We start from the raw sequence: 16,347 nt of genomic DNA on the forward strand, positions 1-16,347 counted from the left end.
AGCTGTGGGAATAGCGACGTGCTTCTCTTCTCTCTTTCCCCTCCTTTTTCTGGGGTGTCCACCTGGGCCCCTCGTCCCTTTGGAGAGGTCGAAAGAACAGACAACATAAGACACAGACACACAATCACGCAAGGGCAACCCTATCCTATCTTAGTGTAGAGACCTATTAGACTTCACAAAGCTCAAAAGATGGCCAAGTTGAATATGTTAAACAAGGCAAGTGGGTGCAGCAAACAGGACATGGATAGAACTGAGTCTGCACACAAAAAGACAAGCGATTACAAGATGTAAAATAATGAGATAATTGAACAGGATCACACGTGTGGAAATGTATAAACCACAAGACAAAGAACTGCTTTGCATACCTAAAATGTCTACGTATTTTAATACCGTAAAGTATAAAAAAAAAAAAGAAAAAAAAAACACTTGGTACAAAGAAATGCATATAGACTGAAAGAAAGTATAACATATTTTGACTTAATTGAGTCGCCATTTTTACTACCCACTCAAAAACTGATCGGGTGAGTGAAAGGGAGGACATGGTAGAAGAAGAACAAATGGCACAGCAATATAACAAATCAAAAGTTACATTCAAGACCCATGCAAGAGTAACTCATATTCCCATTATTTCTGGCCCAGTAGCCAAGAAATCAACCTTATTACACGACTATTCGACAAGCCAAGGCAGATCTATGCTGATTGAGCGGGACAGCCTTTCTTCGATGAGAGGTAGTCACAAATAGTCTGAGGGTTTGCAATCGCAAGTGTTTTCCCGTATCATAGTCCGTTTGTTTTGCTGGAACGATAGGGATGCTTCCATTCAACATGTTAACAATTCTTTCTTTACCATCTCCAAGTTTTTTCTGCACCTTAAGGAAGCAAGGTTCAACTCTGAGACGATATGAACTGTGGAATCATTTAGCATCACTGCAATCTTCTTTGCTGCAGCGACCCAATCATTCTGCCTTGCACAGGCTAACACCTCGTTCCAGTGGCTAAAATCCTGCCTCTGAGATTTTTCATGGGAATCCTAGAAACCCGCAGTTCTAACACTGAATCTGCTACATCGTCATTCACAACTACATTTATAAGAAACAGTTGAGCAGCGGTAAGCAAATTCTCTCCAGAATGCCACAGACGGAGTAGTTCAGAGTTCTTTTAAAACAGTGCAATTTTGTTTCCAGGTTTAGTATGGAAGCATTGGTGCAGTTCAAATAGCTTGGTGATGTCACGTCATTGGTGGACATTGACATTTCCACTGCCACCACATAATGAATAAGACACAACATGTTCTGTGGCCGAGATATGCCCCTTTATCTTTTACAAGGATCCATTGATGTCATTCTATACCTGATGGGCCTCAGTGTGCTCTGGAGATACCTCAAAGTCAAATTAGGTCTCCACCTGTGAAATAGGGAATACGTTTGATTTTGCACATATCTATAATAACCTATTTGCCGCGTGCTTTTATAGCAGCAAATGTGTACCACATTTCTTCTGACTTTTTGTAATAAATCTTTTAATTTTATTCCACTGATCTGGATCTGGCTGTATTTTGACTATTTTTATGTGCTGGGAGGAGCCTTACCTGGGGGAAATGCTGCCTCATTGCGGGGGACCCCGCACCCACACCATATTTTTAATTAGTACTTTAAACACAATTACATCATATGACACTGTGCTTTTTGTTTATATGTGCTAGAATGACACAAACATGCTTTAAGCTCATAAAAGAATAAAGAGAAACGACCATCCCATCAATCTCATTAATTCTATTACATGGTTTCCTCACATAAGGCTTGATAAAGTACAACACCTGCTCGATACTTTTTTTTTTTTAAACTTATTTTTATTGCCATTTTCATATTTCACGCATTGTGCATCATACATAACTTTCAAATAGTCATATCAGATTATACATCCAGTGTATATACTGATGATTTGTCATCGGGGAGCATAAACAATGTACAGAGATATCATGATGTTTAGACCCTGTTGTCTCGGGTTCCAGATATGGCATAGGAACTGGGGTGTAACACAGGCATAAACTAGGGGACGGGCATGGAAGAACATATCCATTTACACTAGTGAGGGTATGCAGCGTCGTGTGGGTAAGGCACCTCTGTGACTCATGTTTGCCTATCCTAGTTGGTTCGACCGAGAACTGCGATAGTATACCAGATGCTAGGGCTTGTTATGAGCTCGCGTGGTCGGGATTCCGAAAAATCAGTTGGGTAGGGTCGGTGACTGTGTGTGCGGGACTGACGATGTAGGTGGGCCGTCTGTTGGGTCTGCTCCCAGGTAGAGCTGCCTAAACTGATATAATAACATGGCCCATTCCATTGATACAGGGTGCTTGCGGGTCCCTTTCACCTCCTCCTCCCGCAATGTCTCCTCCTCCGCCGCCGCCCATTTGTGTGTGGCTCCCACCCACGCCGCCAACGGTGGACCGGTGGGGGAACGCCAATGCATGGCGATGCTGCGTTTGGCCAAGAGCACCGCAAGGGAGAGGAAGAACACCTGCTCGATACTTATGTGTTAATCAATGTTTTTTTTGAATGGGAAGTACTTGGTAGATCATCATGTCCTGGAAGCCCAGCAAATCGCCTCTACATAGTACAATGGCTTGGGTGAACGTTACTAGCTGATTTAATAAAGCACTGCACTTGGATACTTAAAAAGTGGCAAAAACATGGTTATCCTCCAAAGTATTGCAGAAAAAAATCACATTCTCTGAAATCTCCATTATGGGGTACTAAATACTGGTGGTCAAAGCTTTTATTTATGTACTTATTTATTTATCTGAGGAGTTTTATATAGCGCAAACATGATCCATCAGGGTATCATAGCGCTGTACAAATAGCAGACGAGTGATACACAAGAAGTAAATATGCAATAAGGTAAAGCAAGCAGCAATACAGATACAATATAATAATTGGTCTGGCAGATGTGGGATCCGGGGGTGCCCACAGGAAGATAGTCAAGCTGAGATACTTCAGTGCTGCTATTGAAGGAATCTGTTCAACAAAAGTCTTTTGACTTCATTTTTTTAAGAGGTAGTCGAGGCTTTTGATCTCCAACCTGCAACCCTATAAAGAGGACAGTATCAGATTCAGGGGAAAAAAAACAAAGACTTATCTCTTCAATTAATTTTCATTCTCTCTGCCTGCATTGACCTTTTCTGGCCTCCTCTGCCTCTTCGTGTTTTTCTGGCACTTGCCTCAGCCCAATACCATATAATCCCCAAGTGTGACATGATGTGAACCCTACATGAGCAACCGTTAAAAATGACCCTTTAAATTTTATCAAGATGTACATGTAAAATCTGGCAATAAAATTGCCAGAGCAAGTGAAAAAGGCATGCTGTTACTCAAAAGCGACTTGACAGTGAGAGTCCTAAGCGGTAGGATATATTGTAGTACATTCCTGAATCGTGTTCCTTGGAATAAACCCTACTTTGTGTATCTGCTTTTCCATCTTGCTCTTTGCACTTATGCTGCTCCTGGAAAAACATAAGACTGCCGCTGTCTCCAAGGATAATATGCTGAAGGACTTCAAATAAAATCAGTTTTTCATGCTAGTGACATGGGGCTTTTTACGAAAAGGCCAAAAATGCGGTTACTAATAGCGGGACCAGTTATAGAAAATCATTCTCTGTCACAGAACAAAGACCTTGACCAGAACGTCCTCTCAAACTGATCTTTGTGTTAAACTGAAGCACTTTAAAAGAACTGCTTAATATTATGGAGGGTGTTATAAAAACATTCCATTTAAAAAAAGAACTAAATAAAAAACATTTCATATGCACTCCGAAGATTTTTTAAATCATTTCACACAAGGAGGTAGCATTTTTCATGTTAAAGTTTGAAAACTATTTGAGCATTGAATCTTCTATAACATCAATTCATTGCTAAAGCGAACGTGATATACAAATATGTTTGAGGATGTACTAATGCTCTTGGTGCCAAAGAAATGCATCACTAATGACCTACTGTGCAATCTCTGTTAATTTTTCTCACTAAATATGAAGATTTTCTCATTCAATCATATTTAGAGGATATCATCTATGTGTGTTTTGCGCATGCAAAATGGACTAGGAAACGCACTAATGGTGTTGAGGCTGTGAACAATGCTTAAGTATATGAACGCCTTTCTATTCTGAGCAGCACACTTCAAAAAATGTGAGAGACTAGAGGCTTTCAGTAATATTTCTAAAAGACATAACCTTTACCCCTCAATAAGCAGACTGACCTTACCATTTGGAAGTGAATTCCCAAAGAGAGATTAAGAAGGGAAAAAGGTCCCTGCAACTGGGAAAACCTTGGGGTTATATTGGTTCACAGCAGATTTTTTGATAGGCGACTTTCATGGCAATGATGGTAAATGTCTCTAAGGAATCAGGCTGAAATTGTGCTGATCTCAGGAGAAGCCAGAATAGTACACATGAATCTGAAATAAAGCAATTTCTGTCATTTATATTTTCATTAATATGAGATGCTAGGATTCTGGAAAAAACCCTGCCATGCATGTTAGAGGACACGATTTCCATATAAGCAAGTAGCAAGCTGGAGGAAATTGTTAACAGTCAATTGGGCTCAATTAGTAAATGGGTGATCAGGATATTATCCACATGGCAAACTGGAATAATTGGTTGGTAGTGGCAGAGCCGTGGAATGCACAAAAGATATTTGATTAGGTGAAGCTGGAATTCTGAATCCATACATTAAGATGGATGTAAATGGGTCATACCAGTTCCTGTTTCCATTTTAAAGGGCATCATGCAGAGTTGTTCGTTGTCATCACTGTTAGCTTCAGAACCATCAGTAATCAGCATTAATTTTATAGCGATATTAATTTGAGAAACAAAACTCCAATCAGTGGAGTCTAAGTGAAAAGCTGCTTTTAGATTGACCTCCAAGGGCTTTGAACTCTACCTGAATTTCTATTGCAATTCGTCTTACAGATGTCAGAATATAAATTGGAATCAATCACTAGACATCCAATTATTTCTGTAGATATGAAATCTATCCCTTTATTCAGTCTGGGTCAAAAAAGCAATGTTTCTGTAGATAAATGAGAATGCAGGGTGGTAGTGGTATCGGCTAAATCTGATGTGGAATGTGAAGTTGATATCTATATGCCCAGGTGCATATGCTCATTTGAGCTAAGTGATGTCAATGATACCTCATATTATTGAAGCTCATTTCATGCGTCAGTTTCCATAAATCTTTAGATGCAAACAGTGGCATAGATAGGTACCTGTAATTGTGCTCAAGAAGCTGTTTTGCTTCAGAATGTGTATAGTAAGACACTCACTGTGGTTTACGATTAAAATTAGTTATTTTGGCATTGCTTTTAATTTTTAACATGAAGAAATAACATTTTGCAGTCACTGATCCAGGATTACCACCAAGAACAATCAGAGATTCAAATTGGTCTGGCATAGCAGTACCAAAATGAGTTGATAGAGAGAGCAATAGAGGCATAATGAGGGCTATGTTTCAAAGGAATATAATCTACATTAATTTCACTGCAACAGAAATTAAAGCTCTCAGTTCTTCAGATGTTTTCAGATCATTAGAGAATATATTCTTATTACGGAATGTATTTTAAACAGTGACAAAGTAATCCTATTTACATACAGAATACGATGCAATAGTGTATTAAAGTAAAACAAATGTATTAAGCTTTTGCAGCAATCAAAATTGAGCTTTCCATTAGTATGAGATTACTCAAGGAAATGGGTGACGCCTTAAGCACTGGAGGGAAGGTGATTTGGGTGTTATCACACGGTGTTGTGTAGTACCCGAGCGAATTCAAAAACGGCATTGGAGAATGAAGAACTCCTCAGGCCCGGTTCTCTGACAGAGCAAAATAAGCTCATGAGAGGGGGTCGAATAGATAACATCTCCAGTCACTTTCATTTCCTGTGTCTTCATTCCAACCAGACAAATGAGACACATTTTTTTATTGCAAGAGATCTGACCTCATTCAGTTTTCTATCTCTAGGTATTTTGCTCCAAATAATGTATTTATGCCATTAGTAATGTGCATATCAAGGAATTTGTGACAGTTATCGTACCAGTTTGTCTTGTGTACATTTTAGAAGTACGATATATTCAGATTTACTTTGTATTCTGAGTTTATTTATCTAGGAGTGGAGAAGGCAGCTGCTTCATCAATAGAATATCATCCACAAACAAGAGTAATTTATGCCAGGCCACCAAAATTAAACTATTGCCATACAATCTTGTTCTGTCTACCAATGGCTCAAATGCGTAGGGTGGTTTATGTATTGAAATTAAGATTAAAATATCACTTATACTACCTGCCATTTATATTGAGATTCAAGTTGAATATCAATGTGGCTTCTGGTGACAAGATCCTAAAATGCTTACCTTTGTTTGAATACAGCTCAAAGACGTGTCAGTGGAAGGAGCACCATCAGTATTCAGAGTATTGATTCATGTCAATATGCAAGAGGATCTTTGACCCATGTTGGACAGTTACTTGACAAGCTGAGACCCAGAACACATAACAACAGACCTGAGCATCAGATAGTCATTCAAAAGCAAGCATCTTAACAAGTCAGTTGATTCGTATTCTTAAGACATCCATAATTTTATACGATACTACCTTACATGTATTTTAATTGGCCAAGATCTGGTTAATCTAAGCGATAATAATAAGAGGATTACGTATAAACAAATGTTACTCATCTTCTACCTCCCAACTTAATTTGCTTCAAATGGTCAGTACTTTGCTAAAGAGGTCTTACAGTAATCTTAGATGTGTTTCACTAAAACTGCTGTGTCTCTCTTTTGTTCCGTAATGTTTGTTTGATTATAAATGCTATGGTTCAGCCGCCCTTCCCATTGAAAAAGCTATTTTAATTTGCCTATACCTCTGGTCAGATCTGCACCTAATTTGCCAATCTCTTAATGTATTAGCCAATGTTTGTACTGTTCCGCACTGGGCAAACGGAAACATTTTTAAAAGAATAATGTTTTATGTATTTTTTGTTATTTACTGCAACAATGCGGCAAAGTTACATAAACCGCAGACAGAGCTATGTTCAAAAGACAGATCATCAGTATAATATTGGCGCACCTACACATCACTCTCGACTCCTTACTCCACACAGCACCTTAAAAGCCGGGAGAGCCTCCCACAGTATAGAGCGACTGGTGCCCAGGCACCCCAAAGTAAAACGTTGAGAGGTGAACAAAAATACGCTTTCCCAAATTAAGTCCCATAGGATTTTTTGCTCACTCTAACGACAAAAACACAAAGTGGAATTATGCCAAATTCAGGATGAAAGTAGAAATGTACTCACAAAGCTTGATTTTTTTGGGGGGGGGGGGGGGCTAAATCCTAAATTAGATTTTGTTGGGAGAACTCCATAGAATTTAAACGTTTTGCATCTTTGCCATTTACAATCATAATTTGGAAATCATTCAACCCTTTCTTCCCCCATATGAATTTTGTGTTAAATGTGATTAGCTAATGAGGGGGATTTATTCTTTACCATCTATCTTGAAAATCATAAATACTGAAAAACACATTGTGATTTTTTTCAAAATGTAGTAAAAGAAATACACAGCAAGGGGGGGGTTTCACGAAAGGTGGGTGAACTAATGGTGGTTTTTGGGGGCATGGAACAAATGAGTTCAGTGCAATAAGCAATCATGTCATTTTAAAATCATGAAAAAAGGCACCACCTTTTGTAGAAAATTGCAAATGTTTTACAAAATATATAAACATTTTGGGGTAATCATGTTTACAAAGAAAAAGGGAACGTAACTCTGTTGCGCACAGCCATAGGACATATGCAGCAGTGGTGGGCTGGCAACGTATAGGCGGATAGGGCATGTCCCGTCGCCAGCCCCCACTGCACACAGCCCACAGCCAGTTGGGTGTGGTGCTTCATGACAAAACCATCCAAATTTAGAAAGCCCAGTTAAAGGTTTCTTAGGGTTCCGCGAATTCCCTGAAATTTGCTGGGTATGGTTTGCAAAAAATACAACCAAGCCATAACTCATGCCATCTGCCCTTCTTTACTCTTGACAGTCAGACTGTTTTTAGGTCGCAGCCTATCAGACAGCTAAGCGGTCTGGTTTGCTAAAGACATCTTGGGACCACTCAGAAAATTGACCTAGGAATGCGCTCCGCCCATTGTTTATCATTGGCTTTGTGGTTAGTAACTTACATTTCTGGCTCTCTATTTGCTGGCTTAATTTGCTTTAGGCTGTCCGGCTTGAGTTCATCCCTCCCGTTGCCCAAACCTTGTTTACTGTATTCTTCCACAAACTCGCTTTCTGTAAACAGGCTTTTAAATCTTGTTCTTATCTTGTCACATTGCTGCACATTCAAAGATAGAGGTCAAATGTCAGGCTGTGTCTTACAGGGAGCTTGGTATTTATTTTTCATTCTCTGACTTAAAAGTGAGAGGATTTATGTGACAATCATGCTGGCTAGCATGGGTCTGCTTTAGGAAGACTGTACAGATGTTATTTTTTTTCCGTTCTAGCACACAACAAATATCTGTAAATGAATGATCAAATCAATACACAGGGAATAACACTAACACATTATCGTTTGTGTGCTGTATACCTTTATCTATAAAACTGTAAGTTAGTGCAAATGTAATGGTCATTTCAATTGAAGATGTGTTGTCTGTAATGGCAGTATGCTACCATACCATGCATACTCCTTGTTACCCCACTCTACCCTGCACCACTCAACGCCACTGCACTCTACGTCACTGCACACTTCCCTGCACCACTCCACTCTACACCACTCCACTCCACGCCAATGCACTATACCCCACACTACTCTACTATGCACCAATGCACCCTTCACCACTCCACTCCATGCCACCCTACTCTACAACACTGCACTCTACGCCACTTACTCAAAACCAAAGCACTCTACGCCAATCTACTCTGCACCAAGTCACTCTAAGCCACTATACACTACACCACTGCACTCTAAGCCATTCTATTCTACTCAGCACCACTGTAATCTATGCCACTGCTCTCTACTCTGCGCCAGTGCACTCTACTGTACACTACTGCACTGTACGAGAGTATACTCTGCAACACCGCGCTCTTTGCCACTCTACATTATGCCACTGAACTCTACATCACTGAACTATATGTCAATCCACTCTAAGCCACTCTTATCTACCGTGCACCACAGCACTTTACAGCACTCTACCCTATATCACTGCACTCTATACTGAAACAACCTACTCTGCCATTGCACTCTACGCCAATGAACTCTAGACCACTTTACCCAAAACCAATACACTCTACGCCACTGCACTCTATGCCTATCTACTCTGTATGTCACTATACTCTACTCTATGACACTGCAATCTACGTCACGCTACTCTACACAATGGCACTCTGCGTTACTTTACTCTGCAACACTGCACTCTACAATTCACTCTACACCAATCTACTCTGCAGCACTGCACTCTCTGCCACTGAACTCTACACCTTTCTACTATGCACCACTGCACTCTTCGCCACTGCACTCTACACCACTCCACTCTAACCAATGCACTCTACGCCACTACTCTATACCACTCCACTCTGAAACAATTTACTCTACATCACTACTCTTTAAGCCACTCTACTCAACCCTGTGCCACTCTTCTCTACACCACTGCACTCTACTTGACGCCACTGCTCTATGTCCCTGCACTCTACCCTGCACCACTATACTCTACCCTGCACCACTCCACTCCAAAACAATCTACTCTGCCCCACTGCACTCTATGCTTTGCCACTTTATGCCACTGCACTCTACGCAATGCTACTCTACTCTAAACCACTACACGCTACACAACTTTACTCAAAACTAATGCACCCTACACCACCATACCTATGCCAGCTGCTCTGCACCACTACACTTCACGCCACTATACTCTACAACATTCTATTCTGTATCACTGCACTCTAAGCCACTGCACGCTACGTCAGTCTACACCACTGCGCTCTACGTCACCGCACTCTACGGCTCTCTGTTCTACTCTGCACCACTGTACTCTACTCCACTGCTCTCTGCACAATTCTAATGTGCACCACTCTACTCAGCACCAGTCTAAGACCCTGCACTCTAGGACCCTGCACTCTATGCCATTGCACTCTATTCTGCACCACTCAAATCTATGTCACTCTACTGTACTCTAAGCCACTGCCTTCTACGCCACCTACTCTACACCTCTGCACTTGACCCTACCCCAATCCACTCCATACCACTTCACTCTACGCCACTCCACTCTCCACCATTGTACTCTACACAGCTCTACTCTACGCCACTGAACTCTACGCTACTCTACATCACTGAACTCAAAGCCAATGCACTCTACACCACTTAACTCAAAACATATGCACTCTTTGCCACTGCATTCTACGCCAATCTACTCTGCACCACTGTATTTTACGGCCCTTCACTCTAGGCCACTCTACTACACTACACTCTCCCACATGCCACTCTATGATGCTCTACTCCATTAAACTCTGCTCAACTGACACTCTACTCCACTCTATGACACTCCACTCTACAGAACTCTCCTCCACTCCATGCCATTCTATGACACTATTCCACTCTACGACGCTCTACGCTACTCCCTCTATGCCACTTCATGCCACTTAACTCCACTCTACTCTATGAAACACTATTCCATTCTACTCTATGCCACTCCACCCTATGACAATCTACTCCGCTGTACGCCACTCTACTCTTTAACACTCTACTCTACTCTCTGAAACACCCTCTTCGCCACTCTACTCTACACCACTCCACAGCACTCTATCCCACTCCACACTATAACATTCTACTCAACTCTGACATCGTGCTCCACTCTACACCCTTCCAACCTATGACACTCTGTATTCCCTCCACATCACTCCACAACCCTGTACGCTATTCCATGACACTGCACTTCACTCCATGTCACTAAACTCTACTGTATGCCACTCCATTTTGTTTATACAAATGTATTAGGTGTTCCAAAATGCACAGTCCCGCATGATAACGTACATATACAACACAAGAAAGCATATTTGCCAGCATTTGTATACATAACTAGCACATTAAGAAAGGAACGCATCTAGTACAACAGTTAGGACACTTTCATAGGAAATGGGTTTGTACATACATAGTTGCATCTAATTTCAACCCAACTTAAAAAGATAACAATTAATTGTGAGCAATGCAAAATGAAGACCCCCCTCTAACAGGTGCTACAAGTGATTTCCGACTTCTTGAGTGATCTGCTTGGGCGATCTCCCCCAAACGCTGGGAGGTTACATAGGTACTCATCTTATCATTACGTAGGATGGTAGACATGGAGAAGATATTACTGCAACTGGTCAGATAAGAAACGTGATGCGTGTTGGCAAATGAGAGGAGCAAAAAGGGCAGGCGTACCAGGGTGACTAAATCACAGTCCACCATGGGAAAGAGCTATACAGGAATAATAATAACATGTCACAGGGTGGAAAAGGTGTCCGAAGACTTAAAGGACTCCAGTAAGAGGTCCCAGCTCATTGCTATGGGTCTTTTCTGTAATCCACGGCTCTACGCCACTCCATAAGACTCCACTTCATGACACTCCACGCCACTCTCCTTTACCCTACTAACTTTTAGCTGACACTCAGATGTACAAAGTTGATAAAACATATTGGCAAAGCCAACAGCTCTTGCATAGGCGAGACCTACTGTCTTTGCCAATGCTTGTTTGCCTGTGCCATTGGTAAAATGATGGCTTCAGCATGGTGGGTGGCAGTGAGGAATTGTTTGCGCCTCAAATCGTTTAGCTGTGAATGGTATGGGGTGGGGGATGTTCTGGTTTGACTGAAACATAAGTGACCTTTAACCTTGATTTTATCAGAGAAACTATATATAAATAGTCTAGATATACAAAGCTCAGCCCACGCTAGACAAATCGTGAATTGTTTGAGGTGTCTTTGGAAAGTAAATCGTTACAAAAGCGCAGAATATGTTATCGCTTCCAGGTCGTGCGCTGACTTACTCCTGCAGTCTGCTCCTTGCATTCTGAGTCAGGGCCCAGAACTTCACAAGCAGCGACAGGGAGTTATCTTGGAAATCGCTTTCCTGTTCCTCTGCGCGAGTCACGCGCTTTGCTCTGAAGATGACTAAACACGCCTTCCTCCCACATGAGCTTTCATTCGCCCTTGCTCTCAAGAACCCATTCAAACAGCTTCTGTTTTACCCTTCCATCTGCGAGAAGAATGTGCCCTTGCTGTGCCAAGATTATCCATTTCTACGCCGGGTTTGGTCCTGGTAATTTGACAATTGTGTTTTTTTTTTATGCACTCGTAGCCTAATTTTGTGTGTGTTTAACTGCAAATCCTTCAAACTAACATTCTCGAAATCATCTTCCTTTAGAATGCTCCAGTAAAAAACACTGTTACCTCATAGTATGCCACGGTATTTTACCAAGAACTACAACTCAATATGTGGTACCCAGTGGCAATGTCAGTACTGCTACAGCATCATAGAGGAGTCTCTTGGATTTGCTCGCTGCCTCCCCCTTGAATGTGGAAGTGTGCAGCTGCCTCCTTTCAGGTGCTGCGTTTCTAAACTTGGTGTACGTGTCCTGTGATGCAGAGAGAGGTGACATGGGGAGCAGGAATCCACGCTATGCTGGAGCCTGGAAAAGAAAGAAGCCTGGCCATAAATAAATGTCTCAGATCGGAGCACCCAGCTTGAAAAATTCAAAACTGAAAAGTATTTCCTTCGTGAACGTTTATTGCATTAATTCCAATGCATACAATGTAGAGGTCTATTTATTACACTACATCCACAACACACATTTTTTACAGTTGCACTACTCTTATTTCTTTCTCTTCATCTTTTTTCGCTCCTATTTTCCTTCTCCACATTTTTCCCTCCTTTTCTCACCTTTTCAGTTTTTCTTTCTTCCTCTTGCACCCTTTTTCTTTCTCATCATCTGTCTTTCTCGCTTTCTGTCTCTCCTTTTTTAAAATTCTTCATTCTTGTCCCATTATTCTTGCCCTCCTTTTGGGTGTTTTTTTGTTTCTCTTCTCCTCTTCTTTCTTTTCTGTCTTTTCTCTCATTTCGTTGTTGCCCTTCATTTTCAAGTTTGTTTCCTTGTTTCTCTCCTTCATATCTTCTCAGCTTTGTCCCTTACAAGATTTACTTTTTCTTCTCTGCTGCGTTCCATCTATCTTTCTTTTTCTCCTTCTCTCCATCTCTTTCATTATCTCTGTCTAAAGAGCGACCACCTGCGAAGGCCACAGCAGACCAGAGACAGCTGGGAGCGGCCCCCACAAATTATTGATTGATCCTCTTTCAGATGCGCAGAGTCTCCAGCATAATTTTATGAAAGCACCTATTTGATTCAACAATCCAAACTCTAAGCTCACTTGGGCTTAGGATGCCGATTTTGGAATATTGAACACAGATTTATATACTCTCGTTTGTATTTTATTTAAGGTGTCCACTTCTCGACCTTTCAGCTTTTCCATGCCGTATGTCACTTTTGGCATTAGCTGTGCGTGCATTACTGTTAGCAGATGGTCTAAAGAAGGACAGCTCAGTTTCTTTTTTAATAATTTAAAGCCATAGGTTAGTGATTGAGCTTTCACTGGCATTGCTTCTGAATGTTGTTTAACTTTCATTAGGTGCTCCACGTTAAATCCCAGATATTTGTAAGTGCTAACTACTTCGACTTTTTTCCCTTTTAGGAACCATGAGTAATTCTTGTTAGTCGAGTCTACCAGTCGTACTATTTTAGTTTTTTTAACACTAGCCCTTGTTTATCCATGTATTTTTTTTATGGCCTTCATGCTACGTTGCAATCCTATTGGTGTTTGGCTTAATAGGTCAATGTCGTCTGCGTACAACAGGCATCGTGTTTCCTCATGAACTAATGTTGGTAAATGGGAGTCGATGTTCCGGGGTACTTCTGCAAGGTCAGCCAGATATATGTTAAACAAACATCGTGCTAAAACGCACCCTTGTTTCAGACCATTTTTTGTATCAATTCTGTTTGTGACGCGAGTACCATCTCCAATTTTAACCCGGGCCCAGGTTTCTGTGTAAAGCTCTAGAATTGCCCTCAGCAGACTGTTTGGTATGCCCCATTAGGCCATTTTTTGCCATAAGTGCCCCCGCAACACTCAGTGAAATGCAGACCTAATGTCTACAAAACAGGCAAAAAGCTTAGTTTTTCTTTTTTGGCTTTTTCTGCTAAAAGTGCCAGCGCTGTTAGGTGTGTTAGTGTCCTAAACCCTGTTTGCATTCATAGTAGAAGCCTGACGGCTTCTATCAACGATTTGAGATACTCAAATGGACAGCCTGCTTAGAGCTTTGCCTCTACGTCAATTAATGCTATTAATGCTGTAACTCGTTAGTATTGACAGGTTTCCACTATTAAATATTGTTTAAAAAATACTGCCTAGCCAAGAATCCGGGATATTGTTCGTATGATACAACTCATTAAAGAGAGGAGTGAAATACTGGGCCCAATAAGTTATATTACCTTTGAATAGAGAATTGGGTATTCCATTATATCCCGCTGCCCGTTCTGATTTTAGTTTCTTTATGATTTTTCCTAGTTGTGCTATATATACGACTGGTACCAGATTTTCCTTTTTCACATATTCTGTCTGTTTTATTGACCCTTGTCATTTACTCATTTTAGTTTCTCCATCCACCTGGTCCCTCTTTTTTTTGTCCTCTAGTTCGGCATACATTTCGCGCACATGTGTTACCCGTATGCCTGCATTTATTCCTGTGTTTTGGGGTCTTGTCTGTCCGAATGACAGGCTGTTTTTCTGCTGCCAAATATTTTTGATATTCTGTTGTTTACTTGAGATCAGAAGTTTGTTCCACAGATCAACTTGATATCTTGTTTATTCTTTCCAACAATGTTTCCTGTACTGGGTTCTTAGTTCACGTAGTCTGCTTTTATCAGGTCTCATTCCTAGTTTCAACTGTGATTTTTCTGCATTCTTCCAGCATTCATTTTTTTCAAACGTAACTTGCTGTTGTGCCAATGTTGCTTTCCAGTTCCTCCATTATTTTTCCCATTTGATTTGTACTTGCCTATCTAATTTTTTGTTGAGAATGTTTCCAATTACGTGTTTTTTAACAGTTCCCATACCTTTTGTTGTTCCCCTTCTTTTAATTGCTCAATTTTCCAACGATGTTTCATAAACTAAATCAAACTAACACATTAGACTTAAATCTGTAAGATCAATTCATTTTAATCAATTAAATATATTTATGATAACATAGCACAATTTTACAGAACACAAAAAAAGTTTGAAAAAATGAAATTGTAAACAGAGTGCCTTCAAATCATATTTCACATATTCACCTTCCTCCACCAAGTGCTTCCATTATTGTGATGCTTTAATGCATATAAATGAAGAAATTCAAAGAGAGAATGCATGATTTAAAAGTTGCTCAAATACTGATTATTTTCCTAGAAAGAAGTTCTGTGGAGTTTTGTTGTCCCATTATTTTGAGAACCTTCTTTAGGCGTGAAAAATGTTTACACGTTGCATTTCGAGCTCACTGCATGCAACTGTAGTTTCATGGAGGTCTTCGCCAGGACTAGGATACTTAGTTGTTAGTAAATCCTACTACGACACAAAGACTTATGTAATTTAAAGTGGGTATCAACTATTATACACATATTATTATTTTTACATATTTACAAAGAGCCATATTTGACAAAATGGTTAACAAAGTTCATGTGGTTAAAATATCAGCTTCACTTTTTTGACTCCAAAATAATATGGAGCAAGAATCTGTGCATTTCCCACAACAGAGTTGGTTTGCATCAATCTTAATAGGGAACACAGAATTAGTGGTGAAAATAAAAATGAAGAGTTTTTGCAGTAAACTCAGTTGGGAGAAAATGTGTTTTTTGGTGAATACAGTTGTGGCATGATGAGGTGTACTCTCCCCTGCCTTTAGTTCATCAAGCTGTGAGCAAGGTTCATACTGATATATTTCATGAGGCCCACTTTGATTAATTAGCGAGAAATGGAATTCCTTCTTGAGTGCCAGTCGTGGGCCTGCCTTTCTTTTGAAATGGGTAACATTGTCAGTCCATGTCACTTATTTGAAATCCTGATAGTTGTTTTACCTGCTCTGGTATTTTCCTGTTGGCTTATACCTCCAGGACACACACGTATGCAGTGTCTCCATGACAACGGTACTGAGGTTATTCACATACTACAGTTGGTTGCAGTACTCATTCATTAATGGCACACTTTTTTATCCACCACTTGCCATGATCTTTAGCAGAATGAAACAATTATGGGAACTCTACAG

At 40.5% G+C, this 16,347-nt stretch overlaps 1 protein-coding gene across 4 annotated transcripts in view; it reads right to left on the bottom strand.

Annotated features, from left to right (window-relative positions):
* The window catches only part of DCAF17 (DDB1 and CUL4 associated factor 17), a 443,011-nt gene that overhangs the window by 338,567 nt on the left and 88,097 nt on the right, over window positions 1–16,347 (bottom strand). The window lies entirely within an intron of this gene.

The sequence above is a fragment of the Triturus cristatus genome, chromosome 3_1, assembly GCF_964204655.1.
Source record: "Triturus cristatus chromosome 3_1, aTriCri1.1, whole genome shotgun sequence".
NCBI lineage: Eukaryota > Metazoa > Chordata > Amphibia > Caudata > Salamandridae > Triturus > Triturus cristatus.